The sequence below is a fragment of the Eschrichtius robustus genome, chromosome 8 (assembly GCF_028021215.1).
Source record: "Eschrichtius robustus isolate mEscRob2 chromosome 8, mEscRob2.pri, whole genome shotgun sequence".
NCBI lineage: Eukaryota > Metazoa > Chordata > Mammalia > Artiodactyla > Eschrichtiidae > Eschrichtius > Eschrichtius robustus.
In genome coordinates this window covers 105,404,809-105,432,385 of record NC_090831.1, presented here as the reverse complement: position 1 = coordinate 105,432,385, position 27,577 = coordinate 105,404,809, and the positions used below count along the sequence as shown (strand labels likewise).

At 39.7% G+C, this 27,577-nt stretch overlaps 1 protein-coding gene and 1 pseudogene across 1 annotated transcript in view; one reads left to right on the top strand and one right to left on the bottom strand.

The window, feature by feature from the left end:
• Positions 1 to 27,577, top strand: part of GRM8 (glutamate metabotropic receptor 8) — a 778,703-nt gene that overhangs the window by 79,346 nt on the left and 671,780 nt on the right. The window lies entirely within an intron of this gene.
• Positions 13,691 to 14,242, bottom strand: LOC137768548 (chromobox protein homolog 3 pseudogene; annotated as a pseudogene).

The window sequence follows — 27,577 nt, the reverse complement described above, 5'->3', positions numbered from 1 at the left end:
TTGCATGGTGCTTGGATTAACCGTGACTTCTTGTCTGCAGAAGTGCTTCTGATGGCCGTGAAATATGCGTTTCCCCTGGACTATAAATAAAATGAGCCTCACACTTCATTAATGAATTCTTCCCTTCCATGTCCCAAGCGATCCAAATGCTAAAGATACAGTATTTCACAGCAGGTTGTGCGACCTTTTATGTAATATATGCTTTAAGTAATTGGGTTATGGTCTTGTGATTAATGTGACCTAATATTCACATTGAGAAAACGGGAGGTGTTAAACTCCTTAAGAAACCCAGGAGCTTTAGGAGATTTTTGTAATTCATGCTAATAAGATTGACTGATTTGTTATTCTACAAATGGAATGCCTGTAATTTAACTTTGACTGACAAATGGTTCCAAATTGTTAAGAACCTAAGTATCATACAGGATTTGAACTCTAGTTCTATTGAACATGTCTGAAAAATAATTTTATTCATGATTTTCCTCTTTGGAAAATTTCTTCAGGGATCTTTTAATTGTTTTCTCCAAGTGTCATTAGCTGTGCTTCTAATTTAAAGAAATAATTTCTGTCTCATAATACCTACGTTCATTTATAAAAAAGACTCAAAAACAAACTTGCAAAGGAAAAAGCCACCTAAGGACACTCTAGACCACTTTCCCCTGGAATTTATTACTATGGAGTTTGAATACAGAGATAAACTGAAGTCAGGTTAGACAGTATGTAGATCCCAGTGGAATTTACAATCTAGCTCAAGTGTCTTTGAAAACAGAATGAAGTTGTTAATCAGGTTGGTGGACTATTTCCTTTGTTTTAGGTATTCAGTGATGACCATTTCTTGATTTTAGGGTAACCTGTATCCAGTGTTGTTTTCTTACTTTGCTGCCCTCGTCCTCTCTTTTCTTTGCTCGTCACCCTCATCATCACCATCACCATCACCACCACTATCATCATCATCTTTGTCATAATTTGAATTTCTACACTGTGCCAAGTGCTTTACCTCCATTGTTTCTTACCTTCAGACCAGCCCTGCAAGGTGGGTATTATGCTTGTTTAACAAGTGATGAAAACAAGATTCACAGAGATTGATGAACTTGTTCAAGTTTACTCAGTAAGTGGTAAAACCCACACGAGAACTTTGGCCTGAAAGACTTAAAATATCTACTTTGTTCCCCTCCCATTGCGTCCATGTGTCCTACCAGTCTTCCTTGTTCTTGTAGTTTCTACACTATGTTTATTCACTTTTTCCCTAAAGTGATGAGAGGTGGAGGAAAGCTAGCAGTTTCCCTATTTTCAAGATTAAAAATAAACATGAAAATTCAATCATTAGCAAGTGAGAAATAGTAAGAGTAACTTAAAAGTGGCCTAGGAAATCTGATATTAAAACTTTTTTGATCTGCAGAATTAAAAGGCTTTGGAATGCAAACAAGAAACCGATAAACATTCATAATAAAAAATGCAACTTACATGTAATACTGCCAAGAGAAGAAAAGGGTAGTGTCTAGCTTTCTAAAGACCCCTCAAGGTCTGTATTAGCCCGTCTTCAGGTTTGTCATCATAAACTAAATGGAAGCAGCTTTCCCCTCTATGTGCTTCCTATACCTCTTATCACACTTTTGATGTCTCTACGTGTATCTTTAAAAGCCCAATAGAGAGCTATAAACTCGGAGAGTCAAAGAACATGGGATGACAGTGGTGATGAAGGGCAGAAGTTGCAATGTGACTGAACACCTTTCAGAAAATCACCTGATGTATTTAGAAAATGTTGTTGATGACTTGTTAGTGTGATGTGGCTTTTCACCGTCACCCATAATTGAGTTTTGGGGTGTTTTTTCTTTTATGACACAAGCAGGTTCTTACCAGCGTGCTGTGAGTGGGGAATTTTTCTGGAGGTGGTTGGTCTGGTCTGTATACTAAGGGTGACCATAGCCTTTGGGTGACTGCGTTTATTATAGAAGTGTCTAAGGTGTAATTTCCTCTAGAGAGGCCAAGGCTGGAGAAGGGTCAGGGATAGCACAGACTCTGAGGACTAAAGTCGACCCCCCTGGGCCAGGCTGGGAGACCTTCAGAATATAGGGTCTCCAGTGCTGCCCTAATGGGACCTGACCTCCCACGAAGTCCTCTGTACCACAGGGCCAGGTGGCCAACCACTTAGCCATGCCGGCATATGCTCTTCTCCAAGGAAGGAAAAGTGTTCCGTTTTTGCTATAACCTGATGCTCATTGTAATATATAGCAGGTACCAACTGGGAAGGGAAAAAACCATCTTGTTAAGACAGCATTTCATAATGCCAGCCTCCTACGCTCACTGTGATGGCCATCTTGTTTTTGAGGTAGGGTCTCCCTCCTTCAGACATGAGTGGGTAGTGATATCCGAAGGGCTTCTTGAATTCTGGATTTTAGGAAGCCAATCAAAGGGTTAATTGAGAATGACTGAGTCCACACTATGTAATGAAGACCATACACTCTTTACTCACCTTGAGTAGAAGGAGGCGATAGAGCAGAGGCTGAAGTAGGGCTTGGGAGCCAGATTGGTTTTGAGTCCTGTGAGGTCACTTTCAGTGATGTTTCTTGGGTTAATTTCACAATCTTTCTGGTTTTTAGTTATGCAATCTGTGGAATGGGATAATAACACTCATTGTCTATTATAGTTGTGGTTGAATGAGGTAATGTAGGTGGAGTGGTTCGTCCAACTCCTGACACATCAATACTAGGCACAAATGAGCCAGTGGGGCCGTGATGTAAGTTTCCTGTTTTTCCCCATTGAGACTCGGGACAGTCTGCACCTTTGTCTTCTTTTCTGGTCTGGTTCTGATGACCCTCAGCCTCTGCTGGGTGCTCCTGTGTATCCATGTACAGCTGCTCTACTGTCTGAGGACGCACCCTGGCTTCAGGAGCCTGCCCCTGACTCTGTGAGCCCTGCTATTGCAATGCCTTCAGTGTTAAGTACCGGTTCTTCATCAATTGGTTTCTAGGAAGTGATTTGTTCTTTCTAATCTGAGTCCTGTATTCTAGGCCTGTCTTCTTTCCTGTTTCAGTGAGGCAATGTGAAGAGGATTTCAAACTCCTTTGGTAGAAAAGTTGCTTCCTAATGGATAGGTTTGATTGGGCAAAATTAGAGACCCTTGAATGGACAGTGATGTTACAGCCATTCAAGAGACATTCCTTGTAGATTATTTCATGCTGGGTATGGGGGAAGTCAGTGCTTCTCAAAGTTTGTTGTGCATACAAATCACTCGAGGAATCTTGTTAAAATGCAGATTCCGATGTGGTGGGTTTGGGGTGGAGCCTGAGACTGCATCTCCAATGAATTTCCAGGTGATGCTGGTTCACGGACCATACTTTGAGTATCAAGTGGATGGGCTACACTCATGTGTTGAACACTTGAGTTCAAAGATGGGTAAGAGTAGATACATTATATCTTAGAACAACAGAGCTTTCTATACTCCTCTGCACTAGTTTTCATTTACTTACTCACTTTTTAAAGCTACATTTGGAGCACCATAATATACAAAGCTCTGACATTCTTTCTCTGAGTAAATGACATAAAAATATATGGTAAAGACCTGACATGTAAGTGTGTAAGGGTTCAGATAAAAGGAGAAAACAGTAAAATTGGATTCCATGAGTTAATTCAGAGGGGCTTCTACAAAGAGGTGTTTCGAGCCCAGCTTGAAAGATTTGGCAATTGAAGACTGGAGGATATTGGAAATATGCTGTCAGCGCACTTGTAAGGGGCGGAGGGTGGACTTAACCCCTAGGTTAAGAAAAGTGGGGAGGGGGACTTGTCTAAAGCTGAAAGCAAGAGAGAATTGCAGCTCATTTGTAGTTAACAGAAAAGTCGCCAGCCAAGCTTGCATAGGGCCGTAGGAGAGAGCTTAACAATATGTATTAGGAAACAAGATCTCTTTAAAATACACCCTCTGTTAGTGGGGCCTGTCAGAGGACCTTCATCCACAGCAGTAGGAAAGCAGTATCCTTACTCTCTGCACTTCTGCCAGGACACTTGAACTTCCAGCTTTGCCTGGTAGGGAGGGGAGGACCTTCAGACCTCTTGGGAAGCATGGATTAGCTGTCTCTGAGGTTTTCTGTGGGCTGCCCAACTTTCATTCATTGGTCCATCCATTCGTACATTCAATATTGTTGAATTGAGTGCTCAGTATATTTGAACCTCAGGTCAAGGTTGTGCTAAATGCATTGTGCTAATAGCAACAATAACAACTGCATACTAAAAAAGATTGCCTCTAACATAGAGACAGATGCCTGCCAAAGGCCCTACATTCCAGGTAAACAATGGTGTTAGGTGATTAGTTTCTGTTTGCCTTTCATTTCCACAAGCAAACTCCTTTTTAAGATGGAGACCCTTTCTTTGAGTTGAAGAGTAGCCAGGGGCCTTTTTTAAGGCTATGGAAGTTTCTCTCAAGAGATGTGGGGATTGCAGAGGTTGGGTGGGGTAGGGAGTTACTGTACAGTGAGTGACTCCAAAATTAAAATGGGATTTTTGAGTAACTGGAGGTGAAGAGGGGATATTTTTGAAAAGAGGGGATTACTAGCCCTAGATCTCTCCTGTTGGAACTGATACTTCTCTATGGTGAAATATCTGGGTAATTGAATCAAAATATTCAGTTCTAATCTTGTTGATGAAAAAATACAGATTTCAAGGAGACCATTTATCCTAATCATCATATCCCTTCAGCATTCTCAGCTAGGAAGAAACACTTGAACTTCCCAAAGCTGGAAGTTCTTGGGAAAAACTCCCCCCTCTTGACCTCTCAGCCCGTGGACATCTCTGTCCCCCTGTCCTTCTCTGTCCCCCTGTCCTTCTCTACCCTGAGCCATGAGAACCCTATTTCTTTGTCTGAGGCTCACTTTGCACTGGAGAGCAGTTGCCTCTTCCAGCCATATCTCTGGGAATTGTGTTGTCTTCCAGGAATTCCCCTGCAGGAAACCATGAAGAGACTGTAATAGACCCCAAGTGTCTCCTTCAGTGACAGAGTGCCCCCAAGCTGCAGCTGGCTGTCCTCTGAGACCTATTTATTACAATTAAAAAACAATTAAAGCAGAGCAGATTAAACAATAGATCAATAACTTTTAAACTCCAGATATGACTTACTAAATAAACAGTGTTTGTTTCCTGGACATGCTTTCTTGATGCTGGCTAAGGACCCATCCTACTAACTTCCCACGGCCCCAGAGAGGCCCAGAGCATCGTCTAGCATCAGATTTCTTCTCATTTTTGCCATAGCTCACCCTATATCAGAGACCAAGAAAATGTTTCTCAAAGTGAGTTTATCTTACAGGTACTGCTCTTTTAAAAGTAGGGTTACCAGGGATTTCCCTGGTGGTCTAGTGGTTAGGATTCTGGGTTTTCACGGCCACGGCCTGGGTTCAGTCCCTGGTTGGGGAACTGAGATCCCATAAGGCATGTGGCATGGCCAAAAAAAAAAAAAAAAAAAAGAAAGAAAAGAAAATTAACAAGGCATGTGTGGAATCTAAAATATGACACAAATGAACTTATCTACGAAACAGAAACACACTCACAGACATAGAGAACAGACTTGTGATTGCTAAGGGAGAGGGTGGGTGTGCGGTGGGATGGATTGACAGTTTGGGATTAGCCAATGCAAACCATTATATATATGTATAACTGAATCACTTTGCTATACACCGGAAGCTAACACAAATTGTAAATCATCTATACTTCAATAAAATAAATTTTTAAAAAAGGAGAGTTGCCAGATAAAATACAGAACCCCCAGTTAAATTTGAATTTCTGATAAATAATGGACCGTCTTTTAGTATAAGTATGTTCCAATATGGGACAAAAGAGCAAAACCAAAAATTAATTAATTAATGAATGCCAGTCTGGCAACCATGATAGCAGGGCTTATTCTGTTTTCTTGACAGTTCACTATCTAATATCTTAGGCATCGTTTGCCATGCTGTCATTCCACTCTGCTACAAAGTGCTGAATGGCCCACATTTATTTTCAAAACCAAAATGAATTAAATCTAATTTTGCTTTGAGAAATTAATAATGCCACTTGGCACAATTAGCAACACCTACTGTGTTGCGAAACCAGGGACAGGTCTCAGGAATCTATGGCAATATGAAAACTGGATTTCATGGAATTGGGTTGCCAAGCTTGGCAAAATAGCTTATCTGGATTTAATGACCAAGCATGAATCTTTAACTGTAGTATTCAACCCTGAGGTACTTTAGTGCTATGTTTTTGCACAAGACATAAACAAGTGCCTTGAAAGACATAATTATATACAGCTACACTGTTGTTTGCATACCAAGTGAAGAGAACAGGGTTGATAACACTGAGAAACTTTACTTGGAAACTTATTTATGGCTACGACATTATGACCATATAAGTACATAAGAGGGAAACGTTTTTGATCATGGGTAGTTTGAGGTCACTGTTTTTGCAAGGAGAAATATTTAAATCAGATTTAACAATAATTTCCATCAGGCTATTTACAGTTGAGAAAATTAATTAGAATGTCATCTGTTTAATGATTGTTTGTTATCCTTAATTAAAATGTTAATTGAGTACATTTGTATGTGAAGCATATTTAATATGTTGACTTTTTGACAAAGGCAATGACAATGTTTTCTACCTTCTACAATCAGATGTTTAGTTGTTCACTTACCTTAAATATTTTGGAAGAGAAGAGATGAATATATTTAAGCAACATGGCAGCATAGATTGAAAGATCATTTTTCTGCCAGGGCTGTAGATAGCAGATCTGTAGGAAATCAGCACTTGAATCAGCAGGAAGGAAATCTACCAGAAGTATGCATTTTGGTCTTGTATTTGCATGTGAGAAAAAGGGACAAAAATTAATCAGCTGTAAAATGTCCATTCAGAATGACATTTGTAAGTAAAGAAATTGATTATTAGGAGATGCACTTTAAATGGGTTTTTGCCTCACTAAGAGAACAGGCTAAAAGATAATGAGGACCTTTATATTCTTTTATATTGATGTACACTTGACCTTTTCATTTGACCAACATTTGAGACAGTTGTTAAAAACAGCATATAGACCTTTGCTGCAAAATTGGTTTGAATTTTCTTTTGACAATGGTTATGATTTCTCTTTTCATGCAAACTTATGGTACTGACCTCTGTTCAGTAAATAAACATGCTGGTTGTGTTTTGCAAAGCGAAGAGATCTCATATATGAGCATTAAAACAAAATGGTTCCTTTCAAATAAGTTATGAAGTGTAATGCTTTCCAAAAACAGCATAAGTTAGGCAATAGCATCTACTGTGCACCTTTCAGCAACTCAAGCAACTGGGGAATGAAGGGACAGATGATGCAACAGACATAATTCTCTGTCTTGACAGAGTTTCAAGTTTAATGATTGATTTCTTTTCCCCACCACCCAGAACTTACTCTTTTTTTTTTCTTGATAAACTCCAAGATGTTAATGCTTAGTAGAATGAGATGAGCTAGTGCTTCTTAGGAAGTAATAATCGTAAGGATAACAAATACATAGCGTTTATTCAGTGTCCACACTGTTCTAAGTGCATTGCTTGTAGTTATCTCATTTAATCCTCAAAATAACCCCCTAGGTAAATGCTATTATTATTTTCATTTTACAGATGAGGAAACTGAGGCACAGCTTTCCCAAGGCTATACAGCTGTATATAAGCTTCATATAAATTGTGGGGCTGGTAGTTGAGACCACACATTCTGGACCCAGAGTCTGTCCTCTTATCCTCCCACTATCCTTATGGCAATTAAAAGGGGTTAGTGAAAGAAATGTCACAATATTTTGAGCAACCACGTATTTAAACCTATTGCATTGAAGGAAGGAAAAAGTACTTGTGTTGACACTTCAGTTCTAAACCTAATGGTTTGTTTATAGACTTTATTAATGATTATGAAAATAGTAAAGAATGATTAAGAGCAAGTCAGGGGAAGCAGAGGCTTGTAGAGTAAGTTTTCTGAGCAGAGTTTATATTTTTTTCATACATAATAACCTTCTGCCCTTCATGGGGATACAGTCAGTCATTTTGTGGAGCTATATGGCATTTGTTAAAATTTTAGCTCTGCCACTTACTAGCTGAATGATTCTGGACAAATTACTTAACTTCTAGAAGCTTTAACATCTTCTCTTACAGAAGGCAGATAATAATTCTGCCCTCACCGGTTCATTGTGAAGATGAAAGACAAGGCACATAGCACAATGTTGGGCTCATCCTAGAGAACCACTAAACGTGAGCTACGGCGGCTTCAGATTAAATAAGCAAATCATTATGTTGAGAAGTATCAGATTGGACCCTAGTTAATACCTATTAGGATGTTTCTGAAGAAATTTAGGGAGAATATATGTAGATATGTTGTTTAATGGGTCGAAGAGAATCTGCTATCACAATTTCAATGCTTTGCCTGTTACTAGCAATGAATATTTAATAAAAATATAAACAAAACTTCTCCATCTGTTACACTTCTAGGGAATATCCACCGAGAACTGGTTCATTTAGCTGTTTTCATTCCCTTTCAAGAGGCTTATCTTATTAGAACTGGGGGAAAGAAACAAAATTAAAGGGGAAGATGCAAAACAGAGCAAACAGAGAATGGCTTCAAGAAGACAGGCTTGACCTTGAAGGTGGATTTGCAAGTGGGGAGGGGGAATGAATTGGGCTATTCTTTCCACTTCATTCCTGTCTGGGGCTTCCCAGAGTGGCGGGGCGATTATTGGGTGGGTCTGTCTTGATGGAGTGGTAGGGAGGAAGCTTGGACACCTCTGTATTATAAATAGTGTCTTTCAAACTTAAAAAAAAAATCTATGACTTACACTAAGAAATCCATTTTACATTTCTATCTAAAATATTATGTATAAGCATCACAAGAATTTTTATCTCTTTTAGTCATTGGTGTATCTGTCTAGAAAATTACTTGGTGCATCGTAGGTGCTCAGTAAATAGTTGTTGAACTTCTGTCTCTATCTATCTATCCATCTATCTATCTATCTATCTATCTATCTATCTATCTACCTATCTATCATCTATCTATGAAAAAAGTTTCATGAAACATTTTTACCATTACTATTTGCTTTTAATGCATTCTGAAATTTTCTATTCCATTCCTAAAAAGAAAAAAATTGCAATCAAGACCTATTAGTTAATTTCAGTGCAGTCACTGGGGACAGAGCCTTAATAGGTCATTCTTTGCAGTGCTCTGGGTTAGGATCTGCAATTTGAAAAACACTGCTTGTCACTGGGAGCAATTGGCTTTATGTGTAAATAGGCTTGTGTCATTGAGACTTATCTTTCTTGCTGTCATAGTGCCTTCATTTAGCTTGTGTGTTTCCCTAGTCCATGCACTAGCTTGCTGCAGGCTGGTAGAATAAGCCGAGTAGTGTTGAGGATTCTGGCCCAGCTACTGGGAAGTTCTGAAAGTATTTGCTGCACTCTTATGGGTCTTGTTTTTGTGAAGCTCCCACGTAATTTTTAACTGTGGGTAGTGCTATTGCCTAGCCAGGGTCAATGCCTGACTTGAATGGTTTGGATGCCTCTCTCCATAAAGGCAGAAGATTGGAAGGAGTGACCCGATAAGTTTCCCTTCATAATGAGCAGACTTTTAGTCCATGCAGATACTTAAGTGAAAATTAATTACTGGGAGGATTTCGACACTTTTAAAGTCTTTTTATTTTTGTTTCTGATTTCTTTCTGAGTTATTTGTGCTTAAATTTTATACTTCCTGTAGTTATGAAGAAGGTGGGAGATGAGGTAAAGAAATTGAGGCAATTAAGCATTTTGATTGGAGTGAGAATTGCAAAAGTCTTTCCTTTCCTGCGAAAATATGTGGGAGTAAAAAGGATTATGTACCCAAATGTAACGTTCATTGTGAGGGAGCACTGGAGATCCTGTTTCTGTTCGTTTTCTAAGCTTCACCCCTTTCTGGATGATGTAACTGGAAAAGCAATATTCTGGCTTAAGGTTTAAGTACAATTGAGTGAACTACCTAGAAGAGCTCATCGAATATCAATTCCAGTATCCAGTCTTGGTCTGAGTGCCATAGCCTAGCTAGGGTAACAACCATCTCATGAGCAAAGACCTGGATCTGGACACCCCCCGCAATTGCATGGGTGGGATGGGCACTGGGGAGGGGGCAACAGGCTTACAGAACGAGACTGACAGACTGAGGATTGTGTCCAGAGAGCTGATGAAATCGTGGATGGTAGCAGCCTAATATAGTCATTGGCATCTTGTAGGTGTAACAAGGTCAAATGAGCATGTGTTGATGGTCGTAGAAGCTCAGTGATGGCCAACATCAAAGCAGGTGATATTTGAAATTCCAAGGAGGAGACAAAGTAATATTGGGCTAACAATTCCATCAGCATACAGATAGTCACAAATTCTGAGGCAGGACTGAAAGAATAATTTAGGGTCCTGGTTCTAGAGGACCGTGGCATCATGAGACCAATTATAAAAGTATAAGACACAACTTGAATTATCAACATTGAATGGTGAGTGGGGACTTTGTTTCCAGTTCAAGGCACATGCCTGGTTTTCAAAACTGGATCACCAGGATGTGGTTTAATGACAAATAGTGGGAGCAACAGGAAATTGATTATGAGAACATTAGGCTAGTATCCCTCCTTGCCAAATCAAGATCAGTCCTTGAGAGACAAAGTTGGAGGTGTATCTAAAGCTGGGTGGAATTCAGGGGTCTCAGGTTGTCAGAAAAGGAAGGTGGAGAGATGGAAACCAGGCAGGGTCTGGCACTTGAGCCAAGGGAATTTTAATACAGTAACAATGCCAGAATAAGAAAGGCAGGCCACTTGGATGTCTGAATAATCATCAGAGAATCACAGAGACTGACAGTCACAGGGTATATGAAATATCTTTTAAACAGTTGCATTGTAGTACCGAAGTATTACATTTGCCTTTTAGAGACAAATGGGACAAATTGAGCAAATAGAGCAGTGATTCTTAGCTAGGGGTGATTTGCTCTCCCAGAGGTATTTTTTGGTTGTTACAACTTGGGGAAAGGGTTTGCTATTGGCATCTAGTGAGTAGAGGCCAGGGATACTACTAAACATCCTACCACGCACAGGACAACCCTTCACAGCAAAGAACTATCCGGTCCAGAATGTCATTAGTGCAGACTGAGAAAACCGGAACTAGAGTACGATTACTACTACACTGTCTTGATTGAATATTGAATTTGTATGAGCAATGAAATGTATTTCTGTGTGTACATAAATTAGTTCTACCTTTGTTGTTGGCAAACTGTGACTCTACCAGAGAGGAAGTATGACTAGGAGTATTTTGCCCTCAAGGTTCAAGCAGAGTGGGGGCAGCCTAGAGAGCATCTGGACATTTCTCTGTGGACCTGGGAGGGAACCTGCTCTAACAGCGCGAGTGGCCAGCTGTCCCAGCTGTGGGCTGGCGTCTATGGGATTTTGTGTAGTGTGTTTATAAAGGTCACTTGACTTTGCCAGCCACTTTAAGGTCTGCCCTCTTTCTTACTTCTGATGGAAAGAGCCTAAAATTAAGGACTCGTGTCTTTCTTTTTTTCCACGAACTTCTGCCCAGTGCCCCAGTCTTGATCTACTCTGACACAGGCTTTCCATGAGCTACAGAGATTCAGTGTGTAGGTGAGGGAAGATAATAGTGTTGAAGCACTTGGAATGGGAAATGCTGAGGAGGGGTTGATAATTATCTCAGGACGGTCTGGTACATTTAAAACAAGCAACGGATTCCAAAGCTGAAACTTAAATTCATTGTTCTGCAGTGAGTAAATATTGCTTGAAGAATATATGCCAGGATTATTTCTCAACCAGTAAGTCTATTTAGACTTGATTATCAGGCAGTTTGCTCATACTATGTCCTTTCTGATATTGTTGCCTTCATGGCTCTGTTATTCAAGATGGTACCATGTTGATGTGACTATTGTGAGTTACAGTGAATGGTAGAGTTTGCCTCAAGGCCTGATGTACTCAGGTTACACTTCGTAATCTTTCTCATGGGGAAGGAGGAAAATGAGCCCCTCAATAGGTCTGTGAGACAGACTAGGCATCCAAACTGCAGTGTCCAGTCCATGGGAGAGGTTTCTAGATAACGCACAATCAAGTTATTTTCCCATTGTCCACCAAATCTGGGCTGATGGGCTGGAAGTCAGCACAGCAAAGTTGTTAGAGTTTATGGGGCTTGAAGTCAGACAAACCTAGATTGTGGTGTCCCAGCTCTGCCACTTAAGATCTCTAAGACCTTGGGCAGGTTGCTTAACATCTCTGTGCCTCAGTTTCCTTATCTGTGAAATGGGAAAAGTTGTTGTGAAGATTAAATAATACACGTGGCTCATTTGACAAAGTGCCTATGTCAGTAAGGACAAAAATAAATGTTTTTGTTATCATCACTGTTATTGCTACTTGCACTGAACCATCCATACTCTCCATTCCGATTTTCTCATTGTTAGAGAGAGTGAGCTGAGAGTTGGGTTTCAGGTAGGTAGGGCTTTTGGACACTCTGCAATGCTTTCCCCACTAAAGACAGATGTTTTGCCTTTTTTCCTTTGGGTTTCTCCTTCAAATTGCCTTGGTTGTGTGTGGATGTGTGTGATACAAATAAAATTTAAAAATCTGTAGTGAGGTAGTTCAAATTCCAAGAGACAAATGCTTCATTCACCCAAACATTAGTTATTATGAAATGGAAATGTTGTGACTTCTATCAGAATTGTACTTATACATTAAGTCACTCAAATCCTGGCCCTGGGATCAGTCAGATGATTGGGGATCTTCAGTATGTTTATAAAAACGAAAAGTCATGAAAAATATCTGCCATTCTGGGCCCCATCCTGAAGGGCTGGAGCAGAGGTTTCCAACCTTGGGCGCATGTCAGGACCACCTGGAGGGCTTGTGAAAACACAGGTTTCAGGCCCCCTGCAGGGAACATAAAGGTTCTGCAGGTTGCTTACTTATTTGATGCTCTACTAGATCCAGTGAGTAGGAAAAGCAGTGGACCCTCTGCCCCCACTGCTTCTGCATCGGTCGGTTCAACCAACAACAATTCACTTCATTTGGTTGAATCAGCAGATGCAGAACCCAGGAATATGGAGGGCTGACTGTACTATGCCATTTATATAAGGCACTTGAGCATCCACGGATTTTGGTATCCACAGAGATCCTGGAACAAATTCCCCACGGATACTGAGGGATGACTCTGGGTATATGGGACTCATTATATTAAAAACAAACAAATAAAAAACAAAGAGAAAAATGTATCAAAAGGAGAATGGATGTGAGGTCGGGGGGTGGGGTGGAATTAGATTACATGGTTTATTTGTTTGGAAAAGGTAAATCGAAGAAGAGCTTTGCAGTTGTGGACTGAGGGTTTCACAAAGGTTCAAAGTAAGGGCGGTGCACCTCTTCTGTGCTACTTGTTTCTGGCACACTTTGTGGAGAGGAGACTGGAGGTGATGCTTAGACTTCTGACTACAGAAAGCTTTTATTTGTTCAAAGTAACCAGTGCTACAGATGCAAAGAAAACAAAAAACAAAGCCCACCCCAAAAAACCCCCCAAACCCAACAACTTCCCCAAAACTACTTCAAAACGAACATATCAAACTTGATTTTCATTAGAATGTAGTTATTTCTTCACACTAATAGATCAAAAAACCAAGACCCAGATTATATATATATATATAAATATATATAAAAAGCAATGCAGACAATTATTGAGCTTCATCTTCTGGACAAGAATGCCAAGTTAGTCTCTCTTCATAAAAAGCAATTACAATTTGAGGACACTTCATATTTGCCTCCTTTGCCATCACCAAGTCCGCCTCATCTGAATCTTTCCATTTCCTGAGAAATATGAATTCTCCACTGCTCTCTGTGGCACCAGTTATTCGCTCTGGGTCGAGACCTCCGGCTAAACTTCTTGGTTTATCAGCAGCATCTCTTTTCTTCTTTGATTTGCTATCATCAGATTCACTGTCAGATAAAGATTTTCTTTTTGTTCCATCTTTGTCTTTACCAGCTTTTTGAGAATTAAGAAATGCTTCAGTCAACTCTGAACAATCTCAGTTTTCTTCGGGTTCTCAAGTATTGTCTGCATCTGTAAATCCCTTCCACTTCAGGAAACACTCCACCTTCCCATTCACTACATGTCAGTCCAGTACTTTTTCTATGACAAATTCTTCAGGTTCTGCCTCTTCGACTTTTTTACTCTTTGCATTCTGTTTCTTTCCCATTTTTTGCAGCACAGCTTTATTGGAGGCCATTTTTTTTTAACATCTTTATTGGAGTATAATTGCTTTACAATGGTGTGTTAGTTTCTGCTTTATAACAAAGTGAATCAGTTATACATATACATATGTTCCCATATCTCTTCCCTCTTGCATCTCCCTCCCTCCCACCCTCCCTATCCCACCCCTCTAGGTGGTCACAAAGCACCGAGCTGATCTCCCTGTGCTATGCAGCTGCTTCCCACTAGCTATCTATTTTATATTTGGTAGTGTATATATGTCCATGTCACTCTCTCACCCTGTCACATCTTACCCCTCCCCCTCCCCATATCCTCAAGTCCATTCTCTAGTAGCTCTGTGTCTTTATTCCCCTCTTGCCACTAGGTTCTTCATGACTTTTTTTTTTTCCCTTAGATTCCATATATATGTGTTAGCATACTGTATTTGTTTTTCTCTTTCTGACTTACTTCACTCTGTATGACAGACTCTAACTCCATCCACCTCGCTACAAATACCTCCATTTCATTTCTTTTTATGGCTGAGTAATATTCCATTCTATATATGTGCCACATCTTCTTTATCCATTCATCCGATGATGGACACTTAGGTTGCTTCCATGTCCTGGCTATTGTAAATAGAGCTGCAATGAACATTTTGGTACATGACTCTTTTTGAATTATGGTTTTCTCAGGGTATATGCCCAGTAGTGGGATTGCTGGGTCGTATGGTAGTTCTACTTTTAGTTTTTTAAGGAACCTCCATACTGTTCTCCATAGTGGCTGTATCAATTTACATTCCCACCAACAGTGCAAGAGTGTTCCCTTTTCTCCACACCCTCTCCAGCATTTATTGTTTGTAGATTTTTTGATGATGGCCATTCTGACTGGTGTGAGATGATAGTTCATTGTAGTTTTGATTTGCATTTCTCTAATGATTAATGATGTTGAGCATTCTTTCATGTGTCTGTTGGCAATCTGTATATCTTCTTTGGAGAAATGTCTGTTTAGGTCTTTTGCCCATTTTTGGATTGGGTTGTTTGTTTTTTTGTTATTGAGCTGCATGAGCTGCTTGTAAATCTTGGAGATTAATCCTTTGTCAGTTGCTTCATTTGCAAATATTTTCTCCCATTCTGAGGTTTGTCTTTTGGTCTTGTTTATGGTTTCCTTTGCTGTGCAAAAGCTATTAAGTTTCATTAGGTCCCATTTGTTTATTTGTGTTTTTATTTCCATTTCTCTAGGAGGTGGGTCAAGAAGGATCTTGCTGTGATTTATGTCATAGAGTGTTCTGCCTATGTTTTCCTCTGAGAGTTTGATCGTGTCTGGCCTTACATTTAGGTCTTTAATCCATTTTGAGTTTATTTTTGTGTATGGTGTCAGGGAGTGTTCTAATTTCATACTTTTACATGTACCTGTACAGTTTTCCCAGCACCACTTATTGAAGAGGCTGTCTTTTCTCCACTGCATATGCTTGCATCCTTTTTCAAAGATAAGGTGACCATAGGTGCGTGGGTTTATCTCTGGGCTTTCTATCCTGTTCCGTTGATCTATATTTCTGTTTTTGTGCCAGTACCAAACTGTCTTGACTACTGTAGCTTTGTAATATAGTCTGAAGTCAGGGAGCCTGATTCCTCCAGCTCCATTTTTCGTTCTCAAGATTGCTTTGGCTATTCGCGGTCTTTTGTGTTTCCATACAAATTGTGAAATTTTTTGTTCTAGTTCTGTGAAAAATGCCGTTGGTAGTTTGATAGGGATTGCATTGAATCTGTAGATTGCTTTGGGTACTAGAGTCATTTTCACAATGTTGATTCTTCCAATCCAAGAACATGGTATATCTCTCCATCTATTTGTATCATCTTTAATTTCTTTCATCAGTGTCTTATAATTTTCTGCATACAGGTCTTTTGTCTCCTTAGGTGGGTTTATTCCTAGATATTTTATTCTTTTTGTTGCAATGGTAAATGGGAGTGTTTTCTTAATTTCACTTTAGATTTTTCGTCACTAGTGTATACTAATGCAAGAGACTTCTGTGCATTAATTTTGTATCCTGCTACTTTACCAAATTCATTGATTAGCTCTAGTAGTTTTCTGGTAGCATCTTTAGGATTCTCTATGTATAGTATCATGTCATCTGCAAACAGTGACAGCTTTACTTCTTCTTTTCTGATTTGCATTCCTTTTATTTCTTTTTCTTCTCTGATTGCTGTGGCTAACACTTCCAAAACTATGTTGAATAATAGTGGTGAGAGTGGGCAACCTTGTCTTGTTCCTGATCTTAGTGGAAATGGTTTCAGTTTTTCACCATTGAGGACAATGTTGGCTGTGGGTTTGTCATATATGGCCTTTATTATGTTGAGGAAAGTTCCCTCTATGCCTACTTTCTGCAGGGCTTTTATCATAAATGGGTGTTGAATTTTGTCGAAAGCTTTCTCTGCATCTATTGAGATGATCATATGGTTTTTCTCCTTCAATTTGTTAATATGATGTATCACATTGATTGATTTGCGTATATTGAAGAATCCTTGCATTCCTGGGATAAACCCCACTTGATCATGGTGTATGATCCTTTTAATGTGCTGTTGGATTCTGTTTGCTAGTATTTTCTTGAGGATTTTTGCATCTATGTTCATCAGTGATATTGGCCTGTAGTTTTCTTTCTTTGTGACATCTTTGGTTTTGGTATCAGGGTGATGGTGGCCTCGTAGAATGAGTTGGGGAGTGTTCCTCCCTCTGCAATATTTTGGAAGAGTTTGAGAAGGATGGGTGTTAACTCTTCTCTAAATGTTTGATAGAATTCGCCTGTGAAGCCATCTGGTCCTGGGCTTTTGTTTGTTGGAAAATTTTTAATCACAGTTGCAATTTCAGTGCTTGTGATTGGTCTGTTCATATTTTCTATTTCTTCCTGGTTCAGTCTCGGCAGGTTGTGCATTTCTAAGAATCTGTCCATTTCTTCCAGGTTGTCCATTTTATTGGCATAGAGTTGCTTGTAGTAATCTCTCATGATCGTTTGTATTTCTGCAGTGTCAGTGGTTACTTCTCCTTTTTCATTTCTAATTCTATTGATTTGAGTCTTCTCCCTTTTTCTCTTGATGAGTCTGGCTAATGGTTTATCAATTTTGTTTATCTTCTCGAAGAACCAGCTTTTAGTTTTATTGATCCTTGCTATCGTCTCCTTCATTTCTTTTTTATTTATTTCTGATCAGATCTTTATGATTTCTTTCCTTCTGCTAACTTTGGGGGTTTTTTTTGTTCTTCTTTCTCTAATTGCTTTAGGTGCAAGGTTAGATTGTTTATTCGAGATGTTTCCTGTTTCTTGAGGTAGGCTTGCATTGCTATAAACTTCCCTCTTAGCACTGCTTTTGCTGCATCCCATAGGTTTTGGGTTGTCGTGTCTCCATTGTCATTTGTTTCTAGGTATTTTTTGATTTCCCCTTTGATTTCTTCAGTGATCACTTCGTTATTAAGTAGTGTATTGTGTAGCCTCCATGTGTTTGTATTTTTTACAGATCTTTTCCTGTAATTGATATCTAGTCTCATAGTATTGTGGTCAGAAAAGATACTTGATATGATTTCAATTTTCTTAAATTTACCGAGGCTTGATTTGTGACCCAAGATATGACCTATCCTGGAGAATGTTCCATGAGCACTTGAGAAAAATGTGTATTCTGTTGTTTTGGGGTGGAATGTCCTATAAATATCAATTAAGTCTGTCTTGTTTAATGTATCATTTAAAGCTTGTGTTTCCTTATTTATTTTCATTTTGGATGATCTGTCCCTTGGTGAAAGTGGGGTGTTCAAGTCCCCTACTATGATTGTGTTACTGTTGATTTCTCCTTTTATGTCTGTTAGTATTTGCCTTATGTACTGAGGTGCTCCTATGTTGGGTGCATAAATATTTACAATTGTTATACCTTCTTCTTGGATCTATCCCTTGATCATTATATAGTGTCCTTATTTGTCTCTAGTAATAATCTTTATTTTAAAGTCTATTTTGTCTGATATGAGAATTGCTACTCCAGCTTTCTATTGACTTCCATTTGCATGGAATATCTTTTTCCATCCCCTCACTTTCAGTCTGTATGTGTCCCTAGGTCTGAAGTGGGTCTCTTGTAGACAGCATATATATGGGTCTTGTTTTTGTATCCATTCAGCCAGTTTGTGTCTTTTGGTGGGAGCATTTAATCCATTTACATTTAATGTAATTATCGATATGTATGTTCCTATTCCCATTTTCTTAAATATTTTGTGTTTGTTATTGTAGGTGTTTTCCTTCTCTTGTGTTTCTTGCCTAGAGAAGTTCCTTTAGCATTTGTTGTAAAGCTGGTTTGGTGGTGCTGAACTCTCTCAGCTTTTGCTTGTCTGTAAAGTTTTTAATTTCTCCATCAAAGCTGAATGAGATCCTTGCTGGGTAGAGTAATCTTGGTTGTAGGTTTTTCTCCTTCATCGCTTTAAGTATATCCTGCCACTCCCTTCTGGCTTGCAGAGTTTCTGCTGAAAGATCAGATGTTAACCTTATGGGGATTCCCTTGTGTGTTATTTGTTGTTTTTCCCTTGCTGCTTTTTTTTTTTTTTTTAACATCTTTATTGAAGTATAATTGCTTCACAATGGTGTGTCAGTTTCTGCTCCATAACAAAGTGAATCAGCTATACATATACATATATCCCCATATCTCCTCCCTCCTGCATCTCCCTCCCTCTCACCCTCCCCATCCCACCCCCCCAGGCGGTCACAAAGCACCGAGCTGATCTCCCTGTGCTATGTGGCTGCTTCCCACTAGCTATCTATTTTACATTTGGTAGTGTATATATGTCCATGACACTCTCTCACCCTGTCACATCTCAACTCTCCCCCTCCCCATATCCTCAAGTCCATTCTTTAGTAGGTCTGTGTCTTTATTCCCATTTTGCCACTAGGTTCTCCATGACCTTTTTTTTTTTTCCTTAGATTCCATATATATGTGTTAGCATACTGTAGTTGTTTTTCTCTTTCTAACTTACTTCACTCTGTATGACAGACTCTAACTCCATCCACCTCATTACAAATACCTCCATTTCATTTCTTTTTATGGCTGAGTAATATTCCATTGTATATATGTGCCACATCTTCTTTATCCATTCATCCGATGATGGACACTTAGGTTGCTTCCATGTCCTGGCTATTGTAAATAGAGCTGCAATGAACATTTTGGTACATGACTCTTTTTGAACTATGGTTTTCTCAGGGTATATGCCCAGTAGTGGGATTGCTGGGTCGTATGGTAGTTCTACTTTTAGTTTTTTAAGGAACCTCCATACTGTTCTCCATAGTGGCTGTATCAATTTACATTCCCACCAACAGTGCAAGAGTGTTCCCTTTTCTCCACACCCTCTCCAGCATTTATTGTTTGTAGATTTTTTGATGATGGCCATTCTGACCGGTGTGAGATGATACCTCATTGTAGTTTTGATTTGCATTTCTCTCATGATTAATGATGTTGAGCATTCTTTCATGTGTTTGTTGGCAATCTGTATGTCTTCTTTGGAGAAATGTCTGTTTAGGTCTTCTGCCCATTTTTGGATTGGGTTGTTTGGTTTTTTGTTATTGAGCTGCATGAGCTGCTTATAATTTGGAGATTAATCCTTTGTCAGTTGCTTCATTTGCAAATATTTTCTCCCATTCTGAGGTTTGTCTTTTGGTCTTGTTTATGGTTTCCTTTGCTGTGCAAAAGCTTTTAAGTTTCATTAGGTCCCATTTGTTTATTTGCGTTTTTATTTCCATTTTTCTAGGAGGTGGGTCAAAAAGGATCTTGCTGTGATTTATGTCATAGAGTGTTCTGCCTATGTTTTCCTCTAAGAGTTTGATAGTGTCTGGCCTTACATTTAGGTCTTTAATCCATTTTGAATTTATTTTTGTGTATGGTGTTAGGGAGTGTTCTAATTTCATACTTTTACATGTACCTGTACAGTTTTCCCAGCACCACTTATTGAAGAGGCTGTCTTTTCTCCACTGTATATGCTTGCCTACTTTATCAAAGATAAGGTGACCAGATGTGCGTGGGTTTATCTCTGGGCTTTCTGTCCTGTTCCATTGATCTATATTTCTGTTTTTGTGCCAGTATCATACTGTGTTGATTACTGTAGCTTTGTAATATAGTCTGAAATCAGGGAGCCTGATTCCTCCAGCTCCATTTTTCGTTCTCAAGATTGCTTTGGCTATTCGCGGTCTTTTGTGTTTCCATACAAATTGTGAAATTTTTTGTTCTAGTTCTGTGAAAAATGCCGTTGGTAGTTTGATAGGGATTGCATTGAATCTGTAGATTGCTTTGGGTACTAGAGTCATTTTCACAATGTTGATTCTTCCAATCCAAGAACATGGTATATCTCTCCATCTATTTGTATCATCTTTAATTTCTTTCATCAGTGTCTTATAATTTTCTGCATACAGGTCTTTTGTCTCCTTAGGTGGGTTTATTCCTAGATATTTTATTCTTTTTGTTGCAATGGTAAATGGGAGTGTTTTCTTAATTTCACTTTCAGATTTTTCATCATTAGTATATAGGAATGCAAGAGATTTCTGTGCATTAATTTTGTATCCTGCTACTTTACCAAATTCATTGATTAGCTCTAGGAGTTTTCTGGTAGCATCTTTAGGATTCTCTATGTATAGTATCATGTCATCTGCAAACAGTGACAGCTTTACTTCTTTTTTCCGATTTGGATTCCTTTTATTTCTTTTTCTTCTCTGATTGCTGTGGCTAACACTTCCAAAACTATGTTGAATAATAGTGGTGAGAGTGGGCAACCTTGTCTTGTTCCTGATCTTAGTGGAAATGGTTTCAGTTTTTCACCATTGAGGACAACGTTGGCTGTGGGTTTGTCATATATGGCCTTTATTATGTTGAGGAAAGTTCCCTCTATGCCTACTTTCTGCAGGGCTTTTATCATAAACGGGTGTTGAATTTTGTCGAAAGCTTTCTCTGCATCTATTGAGATGATCATATGGTTTTTCTCCTTCAATTTGTTAATATGATGTATCACATTGATTGATTTGCGTATATTGAAGAATCCTTGCATTCCTGGGATAAACCCCACTTGATCATGGTGTATGATCCTTTTAATGTGCTGTTGAATTCTGTTTGCTAGTATTTTGTTGAGGATTTTTGCATCTATGTTCATCAGTGATATTGGCCTGTAGTTTTCTTTCTTTGTGAAGTCTTTGTCTGGTTTTGGTATCAGGGTGATGGTGGCCTCGTAGAATGAGTTGGGGAGTGTTCCTCCCTCTGCAATATTTTGGAAGAGTTTGAGAAGGATGGGTGTTAGCTCTTCTCTAAATGTTTGATAGAATTCGCCTGTGAAGCCATCTGGTCCTGGGCTTTTGTTTGTTGGAAGATTTTTAATCACAGTTTCAATTTCAGTGCTTGTGATTGGTCTGTTCATATTTTCTATTTCTTCCTGGTTCAGTCTCGGTAGGTTGTGCATTTCTAAGAATCTGTCCATTTCTTCCAGGTTGTCCATTTTATTGGCATAGAGTTGCTTGTAGTAATCTCTCATGATCGTTTGTATTTTTGCAGTGTCAATGGTTACGTCTCCTTTTTCATTTCTAATTCTATTGATTTGAGTCTTCTCCCTTTTTCTCTTGATGAGTCTGGCTAATGGTTTATCAATTTTGTTTATCTTCTCGAAGAACCAGCTTTTAGTTTCATTGATTTTTGCTATTGTTTCCTTCATTTCTTTTTCATTTATTTCTGATCTGATCTTTATGATTTCTTTCCTTCTGCCAACTTTGGGGTTTTTTTGTTCTTCTTTCTCTAATTGCTTCAGGTGCAAGGTTAGATTGTTTATTCGAGATGTTTCCTGTTTCTTGAGGTAGGCTTGCATTGCTATAAACTTCCCTCTTAGCACTGCTTTTGCTGCATCCCATAGGTTTTGGGTTGTCGTGTCTCCATTGTCATTTGTTTCTAGGTATTTTTTGATTTCCCCTTTGATTTCTTCAGTGATCACTTCGTTATTAAGTAGTGTATTGTGTAGCCTCCATGTGTTTGTATTTTTTACAGATCTTTTCCTGTAATTGAAATCTAGTCTCATAGCGTTGTGGTCAGAAAAGATACTTGATATGATTTCAATTTTCTTAAATTTACCGAGGCTTGATTTGTGACCCAAGATATGATCTATCCTGGAGAATGTTCCATGAGCACTTGAGAAAAATGTGTATTCTGTTGTTTTGGGGTGGAATGTCCTATAAATATCAGTTAAGTCCATCTTGTTTAATGTATCATTTAAAGCTTGTGTTTCTTTTTTTATTTTCATTTTGGATGATCTGTCCATTGGTGAAAGTGAGGTGTTCAAGTCCCCTACTATGATTGTGTTACTCTCGATTTCCCCTTTTATGGCTGTTAGTATTTGCCTTATGTATTGAGGTGCTCCTATGTTGGGTGCATAAATATTTACAATTGTTATATCTTCCTCTTGGATCGATCCCTTGATCATTATATAGTGTCCTTCTTTGTCTCTTGTAATAGTCTTTATTTTAAAGTCTATTTTGTCTGATATGAGAATTGCTACTCCAGCTTTCTTTTGATTTCCATTTGCATGGAATATCTTTTTCCATCCCCTCACTTTCATTCTGTAAGTGTCTCTAGGTCTGAAGTGGGTCTCTTGTAGACATCATATATATGGGTCTTGTTTTTGTATCCATTCAGACAGTTTGTGTCTTTTGGTGGGAGCATTTAATCCATTTACATTTAAGGTAATTATCGATATGTATGTTCCTATTCCCATTTTCTTAAATATTTTGTGTTTGTTATTGTAGGTGTTTTCCTTCTCTTGTGTTTCTTGCCTAGAGAAGTTCCTTTAGCATTTGTTGTAAAGCTGGTTTGGTGGTGCTGAACTCTCTCAGCTTTTGCTTGTCTGTAAAGGTTTTAATTTCTCCATCAAATCTGAATGAGATCCTTGCTGGGTAGAGTAACCTTGGTTGTAGGTTTTTCTCCTTCATCACTTTACGTATATCCTGCCACTCCCTTCTGGCTTGCAGAGTTTCTGCTGAAAGATCAGCTGTTAACCTTATGGGGATTCCCTTGTGTGTTATTTGTTGTTTTTCCCTTGCTGCTTTTAATATGTTTTCTTTATATTTAATTTTTGATAGTTTGATTAATATATGTCTTGGCGTGTTTCTCCTTGGATTTATCCTGTATGGGACTCTCTGTGCTTCCAGGACTTGATTAACTATTTCCTTTCCCATATTAGGGAAGTTTTCAAGTATAATCTCTTCAAATATTTTCTCAATCCCTTTCTTTTTCTCTTCTTCTGGGACCCCTATAATTCGAATGTTGGTGCATTTAATGTTGTCCCAGAGGTCTCTGAGACAGTCCTCAGTTCTGTTCATTCTTTTTTCTTTATTCTGCTCTGCAGTAGTTATTTCCACTATTTTATCTTCCAGGTCACTTATCTGTTCTTCTGCCTCAGTTATTCTGCTATTGATCCCATCTAGAGTATTTTTAATTTCATTTATTGTGTTTTTCATCGTTGCTTGGTTCCTCTTTAGTTCTTCTACGTCCTTGTTAAATGTTTCTTGCATTTTGTCTATTCTATTTCCAAGATTTTGGATCATCTTTACTATCATTATTCTGAATTCTTTTTCAGGTAGACTGCCTATTTCCTCTTCCTTTGTTAAGTCTGGTGTGTTTTGACCCTGCTCCTTCATCTGCTGTGTGTTTTTCTGTCTTCTCATTTTGCTTAACTGACTGTGTTTGGGGTCTCCTTTTCACAGGCTGCAGGTTTGTAGTTCACGTTGTTTTTGGTATCTGTTCCCAGTGGCTAAGGTTGTTCAGTGGGTTGTGTAGGCTTCCTGGTGGAGGGGACTAGTGCCTGTGTTCTGGTGGATGAGGCTGGATCTTGTCTTTCTGGTGGTCAGGACCGCATCTGGTGGTGTGTTTTGGGGTGTCTGTGGCCTTATGATTTTAGGCAGCCTCTCTGCTAATGGATGGGGCTGTGTTCCTGTCTTGCTAGTTGTTTGGCATAGGGTGTCCAGCACTGTAGCTTGCTGGTCGTTGAGTGAAGCTGGGTCTTGATGTTGAGATGGAGATCTCTTAAAGATTTTCGCCGTTTGGTATTACGTGGAGCTGGGAGGTCTCTTGTGGACCAGTGTCCTGAAGTTGGCTCTCCCACCTCAGAGGCACAGCCCTGATGCCTGGCTGGAGCACCAAGGCCTTTCATCCACATGGCTCAGAATAAAAGGCAGAAAAAATAGAAAGAAAGAAAGAAAGAAAGAGGATAAAATAAAATAAAATAAAATAAAATAAAAAAGCTATTATAATAAAAATAAGAAAAAAATTATTATGAAAAAATTTATTAAGAAAAAATTTTTTTAATTTTTCAAAATAAATTTATTAATTTTTTATAATAAAAATAAGAAAAAATTTATTAAGAAAAAAATTTTAATTTTTTTAAAATAAAAAATAAGAAAAAACTTATTAAGAAAAAATTTTTTTTAATTTTTTAAAGTAAAAAGTAAGGAAAAAATTATTAAGAAAAATTTATTAAGTAAAAAAATTTTTTAAGTAAAAAAAAAAAAAAACTAAAATCGGATGGACCGAACCCTAGGACAAATGGTGAAAGCAAAGCTATTCAGAGAAAATCTCACCCAGAAGTATACACATATACACTCACAAAAAAAGGAAAAGGGGAAAAATTAAAAATCCCCCCAATAAATTAAAAGTCCCAAAGTCCACCTCCTGAATTTGGGATGATTCGTTGTCTATTCAGGTATTCAACAGATGCAGCTACATCAAGTTGTTTGTGGAGCTTTAATCCGCTGCTCCTGAGGCTGCTGGGAGAAATTTCCCTTTGTCTTCTTTGTTCGCACAGCTCCCGGGGTTCAGCTTTGGATTTCGACCCGCCTCTGCGTGTAGGTCGCCTGAGGGCGTCTGTTTTTCGCTCATACAGGACGGGGTTAAAGGAGTAGCTGATTTGGGGGCTCTGGCTCACTCAGGCCGGGGGGAGGGAGGAGTACGGATGCGCGGCGAGCCTGCGGCGGCAGAGGCCGGCGTGACGTTGCACCAGCCTGAGGCGCGCCGTGCGTTCTCCCGGGTAAGTTGTCCCTGGATCATGGGACCCTGGCAGTGGCGGGCTGCACAGGCTCCCAGGAGGGGAGGTGTGGAGAGTGACCTGTGCTCGCACACAGGCTTCTTGGTGGCGGCAGCAGCAGCCTTAGCGTCTCATGCCCGTCTCTGGGGTCTGCGCTGATAGCCGCAGCTCGCGCCCGTCTTTGGAGCTCCTTTAAGCAGCGCTCTGAATTCCCTCTCCTCGCGCACCAGGAAACAAAGAGGGAAGAAAAAGTCTCTTGCCTCTTAGGCAGGTCCAGAATTTTTCCCGGACTCCCTCCCGGCTAGCTGTGCTGCGCTAACCCCTTCAGGCTGTGTTCACGCCGCCAGCCCCAGTCCTCTGCCTGGGATCCAACTGAAGCCCGAGCCTCAGCTCCCAGCCCCGCCCACCCCGGCGGGTGAGCAGACAAGCCTCTCGGGCTGATGAGAGCTGCTCGGCGTCGAGCCTCTGTGCGGGAATCTCTCCGCTTTGCCCTCCGCACCCCTGTGGCTGCGCTCTCCTCCGTGGCTCCGAAGCTTCCCCCCTCCGCCACCCCCTGTCTCCGGCCGCGCAGGGGCTTCCTGGTGTGTGGAAACCTTTCCTCCTTCATGGCTCCCTCCCACTGGTGCAGGTCCCATCCCTATTCTTTTGTCTCTGTTATTTCTTTTTTCTTTGGCCCTACCCAAGTACGTGGGGAGTTTCTTGCCTTTTGGGCGGTCTGACGTCTTTTGCCAGCGTTCAGTGGGTGTTCTGTAGGAGCAGTTCCATGTGTAGATGTATTTCTAATGTATCTTTGGGAAGGAAGGTGATCTCCGCGTCTTACTCTTCCGCCATCTTGCCCAGACCCCCCTGGAGGCCATTTTTTATTGCAGACTTGAAGAGCTATTATTCACTGCCTCTGAGCTGCTCTGGGTCCTGGGTCTGTCGCGTCTCAGGCCCTGCGCGCCTCAAGCTCCAGCCACATCCGAGGGGGAGGGGGCTGGGCTATTATTATTTTTTTTAATAACAAAGCAAATCAAATTTTTGGAATGGTACCCAGATGAACCCCACGATGGTAAAAGAATAGGGGAACTTCAAGTTTCACATTTTAAATGGAAAATCAGCAGCTGATTGTTACAGCTAAATAAGAGTCCACCAATGTAAATTTAACAAAAACAGAGGGAGAAAGTTTAATAGGTTAAGAATGAGCACTTCATTATTCATTTGACTTACTTGATAAAATATGTTAACATATATGAGGAGCTAGCTGCTCTCGCCAAACATAAGTGGCAGTTGACTGGTTTATACAATATGCCAGGCGTGTGTTAGATCCTGCAGTTACAGAATTGAATATGACACAGCTTCTGCCTGTAATGGCCCATAATACAGAAAGGAGGAGAGAACATGAGCAGATAATGCCTGTTTAATGTGGGAAATAGGATGTAGGGACAGCTATAGAGTGTCCACATGATATTATGCATGTACAGCTACATATCATGGAGTGCCTGATCTGTGGGATTGTGCTGGAGACTTGGCATGTGTGGTGTGTGTGTAAACTTCAACTCCCACAGCAGTCCTATTTTTATCCCCATTTTTCACATGAGGGAAACGAGGTTTAGCAAAATTAGCTTGTCTAAGATCAGGCAGCTAGTTTTTTTTTTCAGAACTGAGATTTGAACTTGGACGTCTGAATGACCTTGAAACCTCTTTGCATTGGAATGCTGTGATTTTTACCCTCTGATCTAATTCTTGTATACTGTCTGTCAAACTGGTATGCAATTGTTCATTTTTCCAGGTAGATCTGGAAACCTCCTTAGGTTGCGAATATTTTAGAAATTGCTTATATGTGATGGAGAATTTTCTAGGGAGTGCAATATTAAAAAGGAGAACTAGAACTCATAGCCCTCTCAACTGGAGCTTTACTGCGTAGTACACATTTATTGGAGGATGAAATGTGAATGTCCATTACATTCTCAAATGCAGACACGTCCTCCACGTTAAATGAATGATAAATTTGCTCTTTGTAGAAACGTCCATGCCTGTGCATGTACATGTTTATAGAAATGGTGAGTTGAGTCTTAGGAGTACAAAGCAGAGGCTGACACATTTTCCCACAGTCCTGGGTAAGTTTTGTAGCTGATCTCAGGTACTAGGATTTGAAAGACTTGAATCAAAAATATATGCCTGGGCTTCCCTGGTGGCTCAGTGGTTGAGAATCTGCCTGCCAATGCAGGGGACACGGGTTCGAGCCCTGGTCTGGGAAGATCCCACATGCCGCGGAGCAACTAAGCCCGTGAGCCACAATTACTGAGCCTGCGCGTCTGGAGCCTGTGCTCCG